Source organism: Galeopterus variegatus, unplaced genomic scaffold (genome assembly GCF_000696425.1).
Source record: "Galeopterus variegatus unplaced genomic scaffold, G_variegatus-3.0.2 Scaffold10982, whole genome shotgun sequence".
Lineage (NCBI taxonomy): Eukaryota > Metazoa > Chordata > Mammalia > Dermoptera > Cynocephalidae > Galeopterus > Galeopterus variegatus.
In genome coordinates this window covers 1-12,165 of record NW_007737093.1, presented here as the reverse complement: position 1 = coordinate 12,165, position 12,165 = coordinate 1, and the positions used below count along the sequence as shown (strand labels likewise).

At 42.1% G+C, this 12,165-nt stretch overlaps 1 pseudogene; it reads right to left on the bottom strand.

The window, feature by feature from the left end:
* Positions 1 to 1,194: 1,194 nt before the first annotated feature.
* On the bottom strand, positions 1,195 to 5,627 carry LOC103610351 (annotated as a pseudogene).
* Between the last annotated feature and the right edge of the window lie 6,538 nt (positions 5,628 to 12,165).

The following is a 12,165-nucleotide window of genomic DNA, read 5'->3' as shown; positions in this document are numbered from 1 at the left end:
TGGTGGTGGGCTTCTGTCTGCATCACCCCTTTGTTTTGACTTAGCATGGTACAAAGCTGTTAGTGAAATTAATGGCGAATGTCATACCTGCTCATTCTCACTCTCTTTCCTCCTCTACGTCCCAAGACCAGAGTGTTTATAAACTCTAATGAAACTTGGTGGTCTCTATTTCCCATTTGAAAAATACTGGTATGGTAAGCTTTCCCCATTGGAGCTGGCTTGGGACAAAGATGTGTCTGCTTGTCATCTGTTGCTTCCGGGTGCATGTGTGTCACCTCTTGCATTAGCATTCTGCAGCATTTGCCCTTTAGCCAGTTAATTCTGTGTCATTTCAAAGCTCACTCTCTACCTCCTGTGATCCTGCTGATTCACCGTCTTTCCCTTAGAACTTTTGTTTCTTATAGATGTTTTTACAAGTTCTTAACCATGGGGTTCTTTTCTTCTAGCCTTTACAGACCATTTTTCTTGGCTCACAGATTACAGTCTGTCTATCCCTGACATTGAACGACTATTTCTAAAACTTCTCTGAGTCCTATTCTCAGAATAAACCACTCACAGCACAGAAATTCTTCCTTCAAAGGTTTTTTTTTGCCTGGACAACTCAGTTCTTGCACCATTTCTAAGGAAGGGAGAGGCATATGTTCTGTCCTGGAGAGAAGACAGCAGGCAAGACTGAGAACTTTCGACACTGAAGAGGATCTTAGGAAGAGGCCATCTGGCCCCAGAGAAGTGAAATAATGTGCCAGAGTCACTTATCTGGGTGGTGGCCATGTGCCTAACAGTCCTGATGCCTACTCTAACTCTGCCCACAGTCTCAACAGACTGGGGTGTCCAGACCTAAGCTCTGTTCCTCTCAGAGCTACTTGGCCATCAAAGGAGCCTGGTCAGAGACAGGGTGGACCCTTCACATTCACATGACCTGGACTGACCAAAGTGGGCTGCATAGAGCCTGACTGCACGGGCTTAAAGGGCAGGCCACTCCTGCTATCTGTTTACTTGTTTACAATCATCCCTGGAGCATGTAAAGTACTGGATGGTAGGATGAACAAATCCCAGAGGGCAGAGTCTGGCAGGTAGTATAGATGTAAACAGAGGGTCACAGTGGGATGTGATAAATGCCACAAACAAGGCAGCAGCTAAGGGCTGTGGGAGCAGTGAGCCTGCCAGGCTGTGCAGTCTCCCACAGCCCCTCAGTTAAAGTGAAATTTTGATCCTGGCACCTGATGTTAACCAGACACAACCTGGAAATGAAGAATGTCCCCCCGCTTCCATTCTGGTCATCAGTCAACACTGATGGGGTTGGCTTCCCCTACGCACTAGCATGGCCCCAAGTAAATGCAGTAGTCGTCCCTTATCCACAGTCTCACTTCCTATGGTTTCAGTTACCCATAGTTAATTGTGGTCCAAAAATATTAAATGGAAATTTTCAGAAACAAACAATTCACAAGTCTTAAATTGTGCGCTGTTCTGAGTAGCATGGTGAAATCTGTGCCATCCCACTCTGTTTCACTCAGGATGTGAGTCATCCCTTTGTCCAGCGTATCAACGCTATCCACCCACTGTTAGTCACTTAGTAGCCATCTCAGTTATCAGATTGACTGTCCTGGTATTGCAGTGCTTATGTTCAAGTAACCCTCATTTTACGTAATCATGGCCCCAAAGTGCAAGAGTAGTGATGCTAACATGTTGTTATAATTGTTCTATTTTACTATTGCTGCTATTAATCTCTTACTGTGTCTAATTTATAGATTAAACTTTATTGTAGGTATGTATGTATAGGAAAAAATGTGGTATATATAGGGTTCAGTACTATCCACAGTTTCAGGCATCCACTGGGGGTCTTGGAACGTATCCCCACAGATAAGGGGGGGATTACTATACCCTCTCCTTAATCAGACAGGGAGCTCAAGACAGCCGAGGGCAGTATTCTACTTGGTGCTGCTCTTCCCCACCTGCTGCTGAAAGAAAGTTGGAGGTGAATTCCTTAACGAGGGTAGGTTGTTGATGTGGGTATGGTGACCAGCCCAGCAGTCCTGGCATCTCAGGAGGGCTACAGAATGAGATGGCCTACTCCCCAGAGAGCTTTTCTCTTTGCTATTAGCAGAGGCTTAAGAAGAGGCCTCTGAGTTTTGCTTTGTTTCTGTTGAATATAGAAAGAGAGAAGGGAAGGAAAAAAGGAATACTGTTTCAACACCAGAGCATGTTTGTAAGATTGCACTACAGGCCAAAGGCAAATCTTTTAAATCAATGTGTATTGGATAGAGACAGCAAAAATATCATTAAAAGAATTCTAAAAATATGTTGGGCAGAGGAATCATTATTAGAGTAAGTAAATAGTCTTCTAAGGGCATTACTTTGATGGAGGCATTATTCATGTGTGTTTCGAAAAGTAAAAGTTGTGTTCATTTAAAAATAATCAATCATACCTTCTACTAACCTACAACACTCTTAATATGTTTAATGGATCTATCTGTTGCAGTCTCAGGAGGCATGGTAAATACCTGTTGGGAACAGAAGAGTATTACAGTCATAGTTGGCAAGATGCTTTTATTTTAAGATGAACAGGCATTTAATGTGTTGATTAAGTGTGCCTGGCAGCCACATGTCAAAGAGGAGAGAGGAGTCATCAGTGGACTTCTCCAATGGTGGGATGCATGCAGCCACAGAAGAGGGTAGAATGACCCCTGCACCCAGCATTTTAGAGCTGCAAGGCTCTCTTCTCTGAGGAGTGAAGCCAGCAAGAAGAAAAAGCTACTGAAAACACAGTTAATGCTGGCGGTCATGTTTACATGTCTCCCAGCATTTCACCTGGTGTCAGCTGACTGTGTGGGGCGTGATGATTCATTTCTGGGTCTTGGTGAAGGCTTTATCACCTTCATTGTTCAATTTGAAATATAGGAGGCCTTTGTTGATCTGGATCCTGTCGACCTGTCCAGCCTGCTTTCTTGCTCTTCCCTAGAAGCATTCTCTGCTCATCTCAAACCAGAGGACTTTTCCTGAGTCAAGGTAATTCCTCAAACTTGTGTCCCTCACTGCCATGCCTTTGTGTACCTCATTCCCTTGACTTGGAAGGCCTTTCCTGGCCCCTCCACGCTCTCGCCCTTCCCTTTGGCCCACTCTGCCTCATACTCTTTAGGGTTCTCATGAGGCATTGCCTCCCCGATGAGGGATCCCTATCCTCCTGGCCGTCTGGCCACTTAGGACCCCTCCTCCGCGACTCAGGCCAGTCTCGTAGCAGGGTGGCGTGTAGGTGGTCCATCTGTCTGTTCAATCGATGCCTTTGCCACCAGACTGCGAGTGCCTCGTGGCTGGAATAGATGTTCACCATGGTCACTCTGGTATCTAACATAGTAAATGCTTGGTAAAGGTCTGTGGAATAAATGAAACTAATGAAGTCAATAAAGCCAGTAGTCACCTGCTTAAATACTGAAAAATAAAGCAGGGAAGAATTCTGTGAAGTTTCCCAGAGTGGGTGAGGTGGGGTAGGTTCTTTAACATATGAAAAATGATCTACCTCATTCATAAGTAAACTGCAAATAAGATAGTATTTTTCACCTATGGATGGGCAGAAATAAAAAAATTTCATAACTCTGTGTTTTCACATGGTGGGGAAACAACATTGCACTTATGTGTTGACATTACAAATGCATAGCAGTATGACTGTTCCTCTTCTAGGATTCCACTTCCAGGAGCTTATCTTGCAAGATAAGCTTATACTCACACATGTTCAAAATGAGAGAGAGAGAGAGAGATATTCATTACAGCATTTATTTTCTTGAAAAAGTGAAAGATAAGAAACATTATATGTCCATCAGTAGAAGACCAGTTAAATTAATTATGGTACATTCATAAAATTGAATATCATACAGCTGTCAAAAAGAATAATACAGCTCTTTGTGTATAGATATAAAAAAAAATCTCTGAGATAGACTAAGTGGAGAAAGCATAGATCCAGCAATCCCTCTGCTGGGTATATATCCAAAGGAAATGAAATCAGTATGTTGAAGGGATACCTGCACTCCCATGTTCATTGCAGTATTATTCATAATAGCCAAGATATGGAATCAACCTATGTGTCCATCAGTAGATGAATGGATAAAGAAAATGTGGTATATATACGCAGTAGAATACTATTCAGCCGTAAAAAAGAAGGAACTCCTACTATCTGTGAACCCAGGGGACATCACGTTAAGTGAAATAAGTCAGGCACAGAAAGACAAATACCGTATAATCTCACTCATATGTGGAATCTAAAAAGTTGAGCTGTTAGAAGTAGAGGGTAGAATAGTGGTTACCAGGGGCTCAGGTGGTTGAGTGGAGGGGGTTGGAAGAAAAAAAGGAAGAAAAAAGCATATACAGAGCACTAATATTTGTGTTTGGGAGAAAATAACAATATATACAAATATGCTTATGCATGGAATCCTCTGGAATGATTGTTTTAGAAAGTGAAAATGGGAACTGGAGGACTGAAGGACAGGTGTAGATGGGAGAATTTTTCTACTCTGTTCTTTGGTAGCTTTTGGATTTTGTGCAAGGAATGTGTAGTCCTTATTTCAAAAAAATAAATTTGTTTTAAAGATACCAGTTGAGTGGTAGATTTAAGTGTTCAGATTTGCTGAGATCTGCAGAATCACTGTATAAAAATAATGAGAAAGAGCTCCATGTAATATAAACATTCTTCATCCTGATGTCTCACCATCACCTCCTACTCCCCACCCCCCTTTGAAGTATCTCTTAGTCACCTGTTACCTAGACCGCTGAAGCTGGAAAGGGCCTTGGACAATTATCTTGTGGTATTTCCATTAAATCAAGCTGTCCACTGCTGCTTTTCCAATAAATGTGCCAGGCGTTAAATTTCTCTCACTTGCTGCTAAAGCATATTACTTTAAAAATGTGAATGTGGGCTTTAAAGAGCTGTGTAGATCAAAGTTGCAATAACAAGTACAGTATCACTATAAAACTAATTAACTAACATTGAATTATGGGCCAAAGTTCTGTTTCTATGCAATGGAAAAGTAAGCTTTGATCCAGTGGTTTATGACATCAGTGAAATTCCTTGGAGGCAAGAAGCAATTTCCAGTCTTCTCATTCAGAGTTGCACACCAACACCTATATGAGTATATATCTATAGGAAATGGACATGCACTCCCTTAACTGCAATACCCTCTGTTCATAGTAAATTTCATGAAATAACACTACACTTCAATTCCGGACACCAGAGATTGTACAAGAGTAATCCTGGCAGTAATGAAAGTGTAAACTTTTAAAGCTTTCTGCAGAGAGGTAGAAGAGGGAAGAAATAAGATAAATTGAGGCTGTTGGGGTGGGTAGTGACACAAGCAGGGTCACAATCCCACAGTTTTGGGTTTGTAAGCCATCCGATTCTAAAATACTGTTGACTTTGTCATCTCACTTATTTATTGGGTTGTTAAAAATTGTGACCCAAACAAAATGCAAGATTTGTTGATATTATTATTTTTTTCAAAATTCAGTATCTATTTGTAGCCTAAGGTCCATATGGGATACCTCTTCTTTCTGTTCCTTACCTTCTCTTTGCAGCAGTTTTGTTTTGCTGCCAAAATAAGGTAAGTCTTAGATTTGGAAAGAATCTTGTCTAACTGCCTCATGCCTGAGGCATTAATTAGAGAGATTAAATGACTGACCCAACATCTGTCTGACAACTTGTCGTTATGGAGCTGGGATTTGAACCCTGGGCTCCAGTTCCTAACTCGGCATGGCTCCCACTCTGCTTCTCTGTTGTGTTGAAAAAATGTTAGCCTTTGGTAACAATAAAATGTTTTATTAGGGGTGAGGGGAATTACTGAGTTAAAAAATGCAGAGAATGTATTTAAATTTGTATTTTTTTCTTAAATTACTCTTTAAGAACTCAAAGCCTTTTGCTTTGCTTATAGACGTTAGTAAATAAAAATGTTTGCATTTCCACAAGTTATCTATAATTGAATATTACAAATTTTGCATTTCACACCCAGGGACAAAAGTACTCTCATTTGATAAGCACAGTAATCTAAGTGCTCTTAAATGAAAAAGAAGCATAATCCATAGGTTTGACAATTGCCCTTCTTCGCTTCTGAAACTGCCCTGAACTGAGCCTTTAGCCTGAATCCACAGGTGACACTGTACAACTTTAGTAGTTTCTCTCCTGGTTCAGTGCTGGCTCTAGGTAATGCCTACTGATTAATTACCTGATTGTGACTCATCAGGTGAAGTCTGATTCATTCTCTTTTGTTAGGAAAACTAGGCACCAGCTTTCCTGGACACATCAGGACCAAAGCTGAGAATGAGCAGTGCAAGGGGAGTTTGAAGGTATTATGCCTCTATCAAAATAACCTTAATACCCACATTTGAAGGGTGCGCTCCACTTTGTGGATTACTTTCACATGATTCCCTGGCATTTGATGAAAGGCAAATGAGAGGGGAAGGCAGGAGCTCATCACAATGCCAAGGAAACGGGGCCCTGAGAAGGGAGGGCCAGCTGACTGCCTCCTTCAGTCATACTGCTGAGGACCCAGCTCCAGGCAAGGAAAGGAGCAGGGTCCTGAAAGTAGGAGGCAATCTTGGGCTGCATGCAGGGAAGGAAAAAGAGGTTGGAAAAGGAAATGGAAGCTGTGGTAGCAGGAACTTCCTGTGGACACCTGCTGAGCCAGGTAGGTTGTTCATTATTCAAGTCAGGTGTTGACTCCTATATTCAACTTCCTGTTTATGGGTCCTGCTCGAGCCCCAGCTAATAGTGCTGGCTTGAGAGGAAGCGATGAAAACTCAGGAACCAGCTGAGACAGATGCTCTGTTTACTGTCTTTGTAAGACAGGGAACCCAGAAGATAGTGTGAATCAGCAGCTGGAAGGAATTTTGTTTAAGCACCAGAGATGTTAACCCTGTCATGTACATTCATTCACTCATCAAATTTACTGAATAACTGCTGTATACACATTACCAGCCTACAAGCTGTAAATGTGCAGGGATGAGAATAGGCTGTGCATAGTTTAGGAAGGATGCAGTTCAGAAATCTTGCATTTCTATCAGCACCACTAGAAAAATTTCTTTGTTCAAAAGTCTGGTCTCCCAAAATTGGTTATAAATGAAATTTGTGTATTCGAAGTTATCTCCCTTCTAATTTGCCTCATTTCAGAATTGATTTAGAGGGATCTTTTTTTTTTTTTGTCTTTTGTCTTTTTCCGTGTCCGGCAACGGATCGCAACCCTCAGTGTTGCCCCCATACCGGACCGGGGACCGGCAATGGGACTGCAACCCTCGGTTTTGCTCCCGCGCCTCGCTCAGCCAGTGAGCAGGAACCAGTCTGTATGTGGGATCCGAACCCTCGGGCAGGAGCGCCGCCGCGCTTCCTAAGCGGCGCACTTATCCAGTGCACCACCGGGCCGGCCCCGATTTAGAGGGATCTTAAGATGAATCCTCAATAAAATGATAAATCCTTTTAAAAATAAGAATAATTTAGGGCCGGCCCGGTGGCGCACTGCTACAGTGCACCGCTTGGGAGCGCGGTGGCGCTCCCGCCGAGGGTTCGGATCCCACATACAGACTGGTTCCCGCTCACTGGCTGAGCAAGGTGTGGGCGCAGCACCGAGGGTTGTGATCCCGTTGCCGGTCCCGGTCCGGTTCGGGCGCGACACTGAGGGTTGCGATCCGTTGCTGGACACGAAAAAAGACAAAAAGGAAAAAAAAAAAATAATTTAGATGCTGTCTTTCCCTAGTTTGATCATCTGTTTTTAAAGTTGGCTGTTCAAGGTTTCAAAAAGTGGATTTCATTGTACTCAAATCATGTAATATTAGCTCCAAGAGCTAATGATTTTCCTTTTATTTTTCCATCAACATCTGTGAGATACTAAAGATGTTCACTGATTTGTTTTTCTTTGTATCCTGTGAAGTGCTTTTTTAAAAAATTGGTATTGTGTGAGAAGTTGTTTTTCTGGCGCCCCTCACAATTTTGATAACTTTTTACTATGGCATTAAAAAACATTTCTTCCCCTCCTTTCCTCTGGAGCAAGTAAACAGAACCACCCTAGGTCTTTTTAATTAACTCCAGAGCATCCCTTCATGTAGTAGAGGAAACCTTAGGCGGTTATGTGCCCAGGAGCAGACTCTGAATTTTTAGAAAATCTTTCCCAGTACCCCTCAGGAGCAATGAATGTGTCTCACTGCTATTAATGTACACAGTACTTACCCCAGCTTTAACTTTCCCATGGTGCTTGGGAACAGTGACTCTATGATACTAGTTACTAGCTCCTATAACATTACAAGGATACTGTGTAGAAATAGGTGTTTAAAGATATTCAGTTTGTTTTTAGCAAAAAAAAAAAAATCTAAAAATATGTGCTAGGAAAAGATAGGGAATTGGATTGAGCAACCAATTGTAAACTACATTCTGTTAACTGAAATCAGTTGGAGAGTTCTAAGGATTGCTAAGATCAATATTGTACTTTTTTTTTTTTTTTTACTTCCTATAATATAAGTTACATGAGGGCATTTTGTTTTGTTCACTACTATACCCCAACACCTAAAACAACTGCTTGGCCTGTGATAGGTGCTTAGTGAACATTTGTTGAATTAATTTGGAAATACTTTTAGTTTAATCTGAGAGATCATCCCATTCTCCAAAATCAGATAAAATGTCTGTTAACATCCAGTCAAAACATTTGGGTACAGGTAGTTTGGATTGTTTGTACCGCCTGACCGTGGGTGAGATGGAGCTCTCTCGTGTGAGATGGGGAATACTATTTGATTTACATGGCAAGAGGAAGGGATTCCTTTATGAGGGAGGAGTATATGATTTAGCCAAACTTCTGCTTTTTCCTGCTTTCTTGGGATTCAGGGCTATTTTAAAGATGAATTTAATTTTCTTTCATCATAATCATGACTGTAATGAATAAGATCGAAGTCTTTTATAACTAGTGGCAATAGATTTTCTTTTCAGAAGTAAAATGCTGTTGGTTTATCACTCGTAAGCTGGAATGAAAGAAAATGGCTTATTTGAAGGCCAGTCACTGCCTTCAGAAAGCACATGTTTTTCTTACAGTTGGAAGACAGAATGCAGGATGGAGTGGGCCAGGAAAAAGAAGCCAGCTGTCAACAGCAAATGCTCCTGGTGAATTTGCTGATGTCTGAGAACACCCTGTGTTCCAGACGATGCTTGGCCTAAAGAGGAAGAAAAATGAAAAAGACACAGGTAGTAGGGGAGGAAGGAAAGGGACAGATTTGAATTTGGAGAACTAAACTAATTGACGAGATGCTGAGGGATGACACAGTTGTTGGTGATTGGGCATGTGACTCTTTGCCTTTACAAAGATGATTTTGTATTTACCATGAGCAACACAAGGCAAACATTTATATACTTAGATTATAACTTGTGTTACATCGTGTTTGTATATGTTATTTATCTGGGCTGAAATGATTATGTGTAAATATTTGTTTTTACCGTGGTTAGTCTTAATTGCAGATAATGAGTTGAGGGCCATATAAGAGTAACTAATCACTTCTCTAGAAACACAGTTTGTTTTTGTTAACTGGAATCTTCATAGCACTGTAAAAACATTAAAGAAAATGCTTTCAGTCTTGAATTGTTTAGTCCTTGAAAAGATGGAAGCAGACATACAGATTTTTGGCTCACAAAAACTCAGCCTTACGTTTCAAAATCTCACCTTCCCGAATCCAAATGTATGTTTGTACTCAGGCACACATGGATGCCCTAGCCCTTCTGAGGACTATGTCTAGCTGTCTGGAATTCTCTCCACCTTTCCCCACACAGCAATCCATTCTCTGGGGAGGATTCTCAGACTTGATTTTACCCCATGACGCTCAGCATAGCCCTGGTGGGGCTGGTGATAGCAGAACTAGGAAGCACGTGATTCACACACCCAATCCACCCTTGGGCCCTTGCAAGTGTGCGCAGCTCCCAGCCATGTGCCAGGAGAGCCTGACTGTCAGCCAGGAGTCAGCTAATTCCCTGAAGGAGTTTACTAGTTAATACCTTTATGATCCTGTCTAAAGGGTGTTTACATATAAGTAAATCCTTTTGAGAAGCAAAATGTGAAATTTCCAAAATAACGCTTTCCTGAAGGAGGTGTTTTTGGTCAGAGAGTGTACAGTGAGGTTGATGCTGTAAGGGAAAAGCGGGACTTCCATTCCTAAGACCCATTTTTCTAGGATTTGTCTGGGGAGGGGGGAGGAAGGGAATGCACATCTTGTCCAAAATTCGTTGAACTGAAATACATACCTGAAATATAAATTTTGTTATTGGGGAATTGACAATTCTAGAGTGACATTCTGAGAGCAAAGATTTAAACATATAGAGCACAAGTCAAAAATATCACTCCCTAGTTGTGACACTCAGACAAGAAACTCATCAATTTCCTCAGTTTAAATATCTACTTCATAGGAGAGCAATAAGGCTTAAACGAGATGGTTAACATCCATTAATGTAAGTAGTAGTGGTGGTTTTGGGAAACCTTCCTGCTGAAAACACTGAAGAATGTTTTTGGTATATCCCTGAAACTATTTTATTAAACTTCATCAAGTAAAATAACTTTGGGAGTGGGGCCGGCCCGGTGGCACACTGCTACAGTGCGCCGCTTGGGAGTGCGGTGGCGCTCCCGCCGAGGGTTCGGATCCCACATACAGACCGGTTCCCGCTCACTGGCTGAGCGAGGTGTGGGAGCAACACCGAGGGTTGCGATCCCGTTGCCGGTCCCAGTCTGGTACGGGAGCAACACTGAGGGTTGCGATCCGTTGCCGGACACGGAAAAAAAAAAAAAGGAAAAAAAAATAATAAAATAACTTTGGGAGTGGGGCCGGCCCGGTGGCACACTGCTACAGTGCGCCGCTTGGGAGTGCGGTGGCGCTCCCGCCGAGGGTTCGGATCCCACATACAGACCGGTTCCCGCTCACTGGCTGAGCGAGGTGTGGGAGCAACACCGAGGGTTGCGATCCCGTTGCCGGTCCCAGTCTGGTACGGGAGCAACACTGAGGGTTGCGATCCGTTGCCGGACACGGAAAAAAAAAAAAAGGAAAAAAAAATAATAAAATAACTTTGGGAGTGGGGCCGGCCCGGTGGCACACTGCTACAGTGCGCCGCTTGGGAGTGCGGTGGCGCTCCCGCCGAGGGTTCGGATCCCACATACAGACCGGTTCCCGCTCACTGGCTGAGCGAGGTGTGGGAGCAACACCGAGGGTTGCGATCCCGTTGCCGGTCCCAGTCTGGTACGGGAGCAACACTGAGGGTTGCGATCCGTTGCCGGACACGGAAAAAAAAAAAAAAAAGGAAAAAAAAATAATAAAATAACTTTGGGAGAGAGGAAAGATAATGTTTAATGAAGCTCATGGAACAGTTCTGGCAAAACTCAAGCTAAAACTATATTTCTTTCTGTATATTGTCACAAAATGAGTTTAGGAGGAAGGGGATGGTGGAAGGGAGATGGTATTGTATGCAAACTTTGATAAGAATGGTCACAGTTTTCTTGTGTCAGGGTTTTTTGTTTTTTAAAAAATTTTCCTTCAACTCAAATAATTGTGCTGTTTACAACTATTCCAGTAAAAGGAGCCCCTTTGCTAAAAACTGAATATGAGTTTTGAAAAATGAAAATTTTAAACATTTACTTCCTTTTTAATGAGCTAAAATATTGAATCTCAGAAATCTGGTGATCTGTTTCACTAGAACAGTGTATGATGATGGTTTCAGTCTATAAACAAACATGCTGATTCCTTTTAATGGGAAATGGTCTTAATCTTTCTTTTACACCTCTTCCCAAGAGATTTGTAGAATCCTGGAGTTGAAATGAAATTTAAAGGCAATGTAATGCAAATTCTACTAACCAATTACCCCAGCCCAGGAGGGGAATTTTTTCACCATCTTGTCCAGGAGTAAGCACCCGACCTGTCTTCTTCTTTTTTTTTTTTTAATTTTTTTTTTATTTTGTCAATATACAATGTGGTTGATTATTATGACCCATCACTGAAACCTCCCTCCCTTCTCCCTCTCCCCCCTCCCACCCAAGAATTTCCTTTCCATTTGCTTGTTGTAACACCTTCAAAGAAATTGTAGTTGTTATATCTTCTTCCTCCCCACCCCTGGTTTTTGTGTGTGTGTGTGTGTGTGTGTGTGAGAGTGAATTTATTTGTGTATTTTTAGCTCCCACC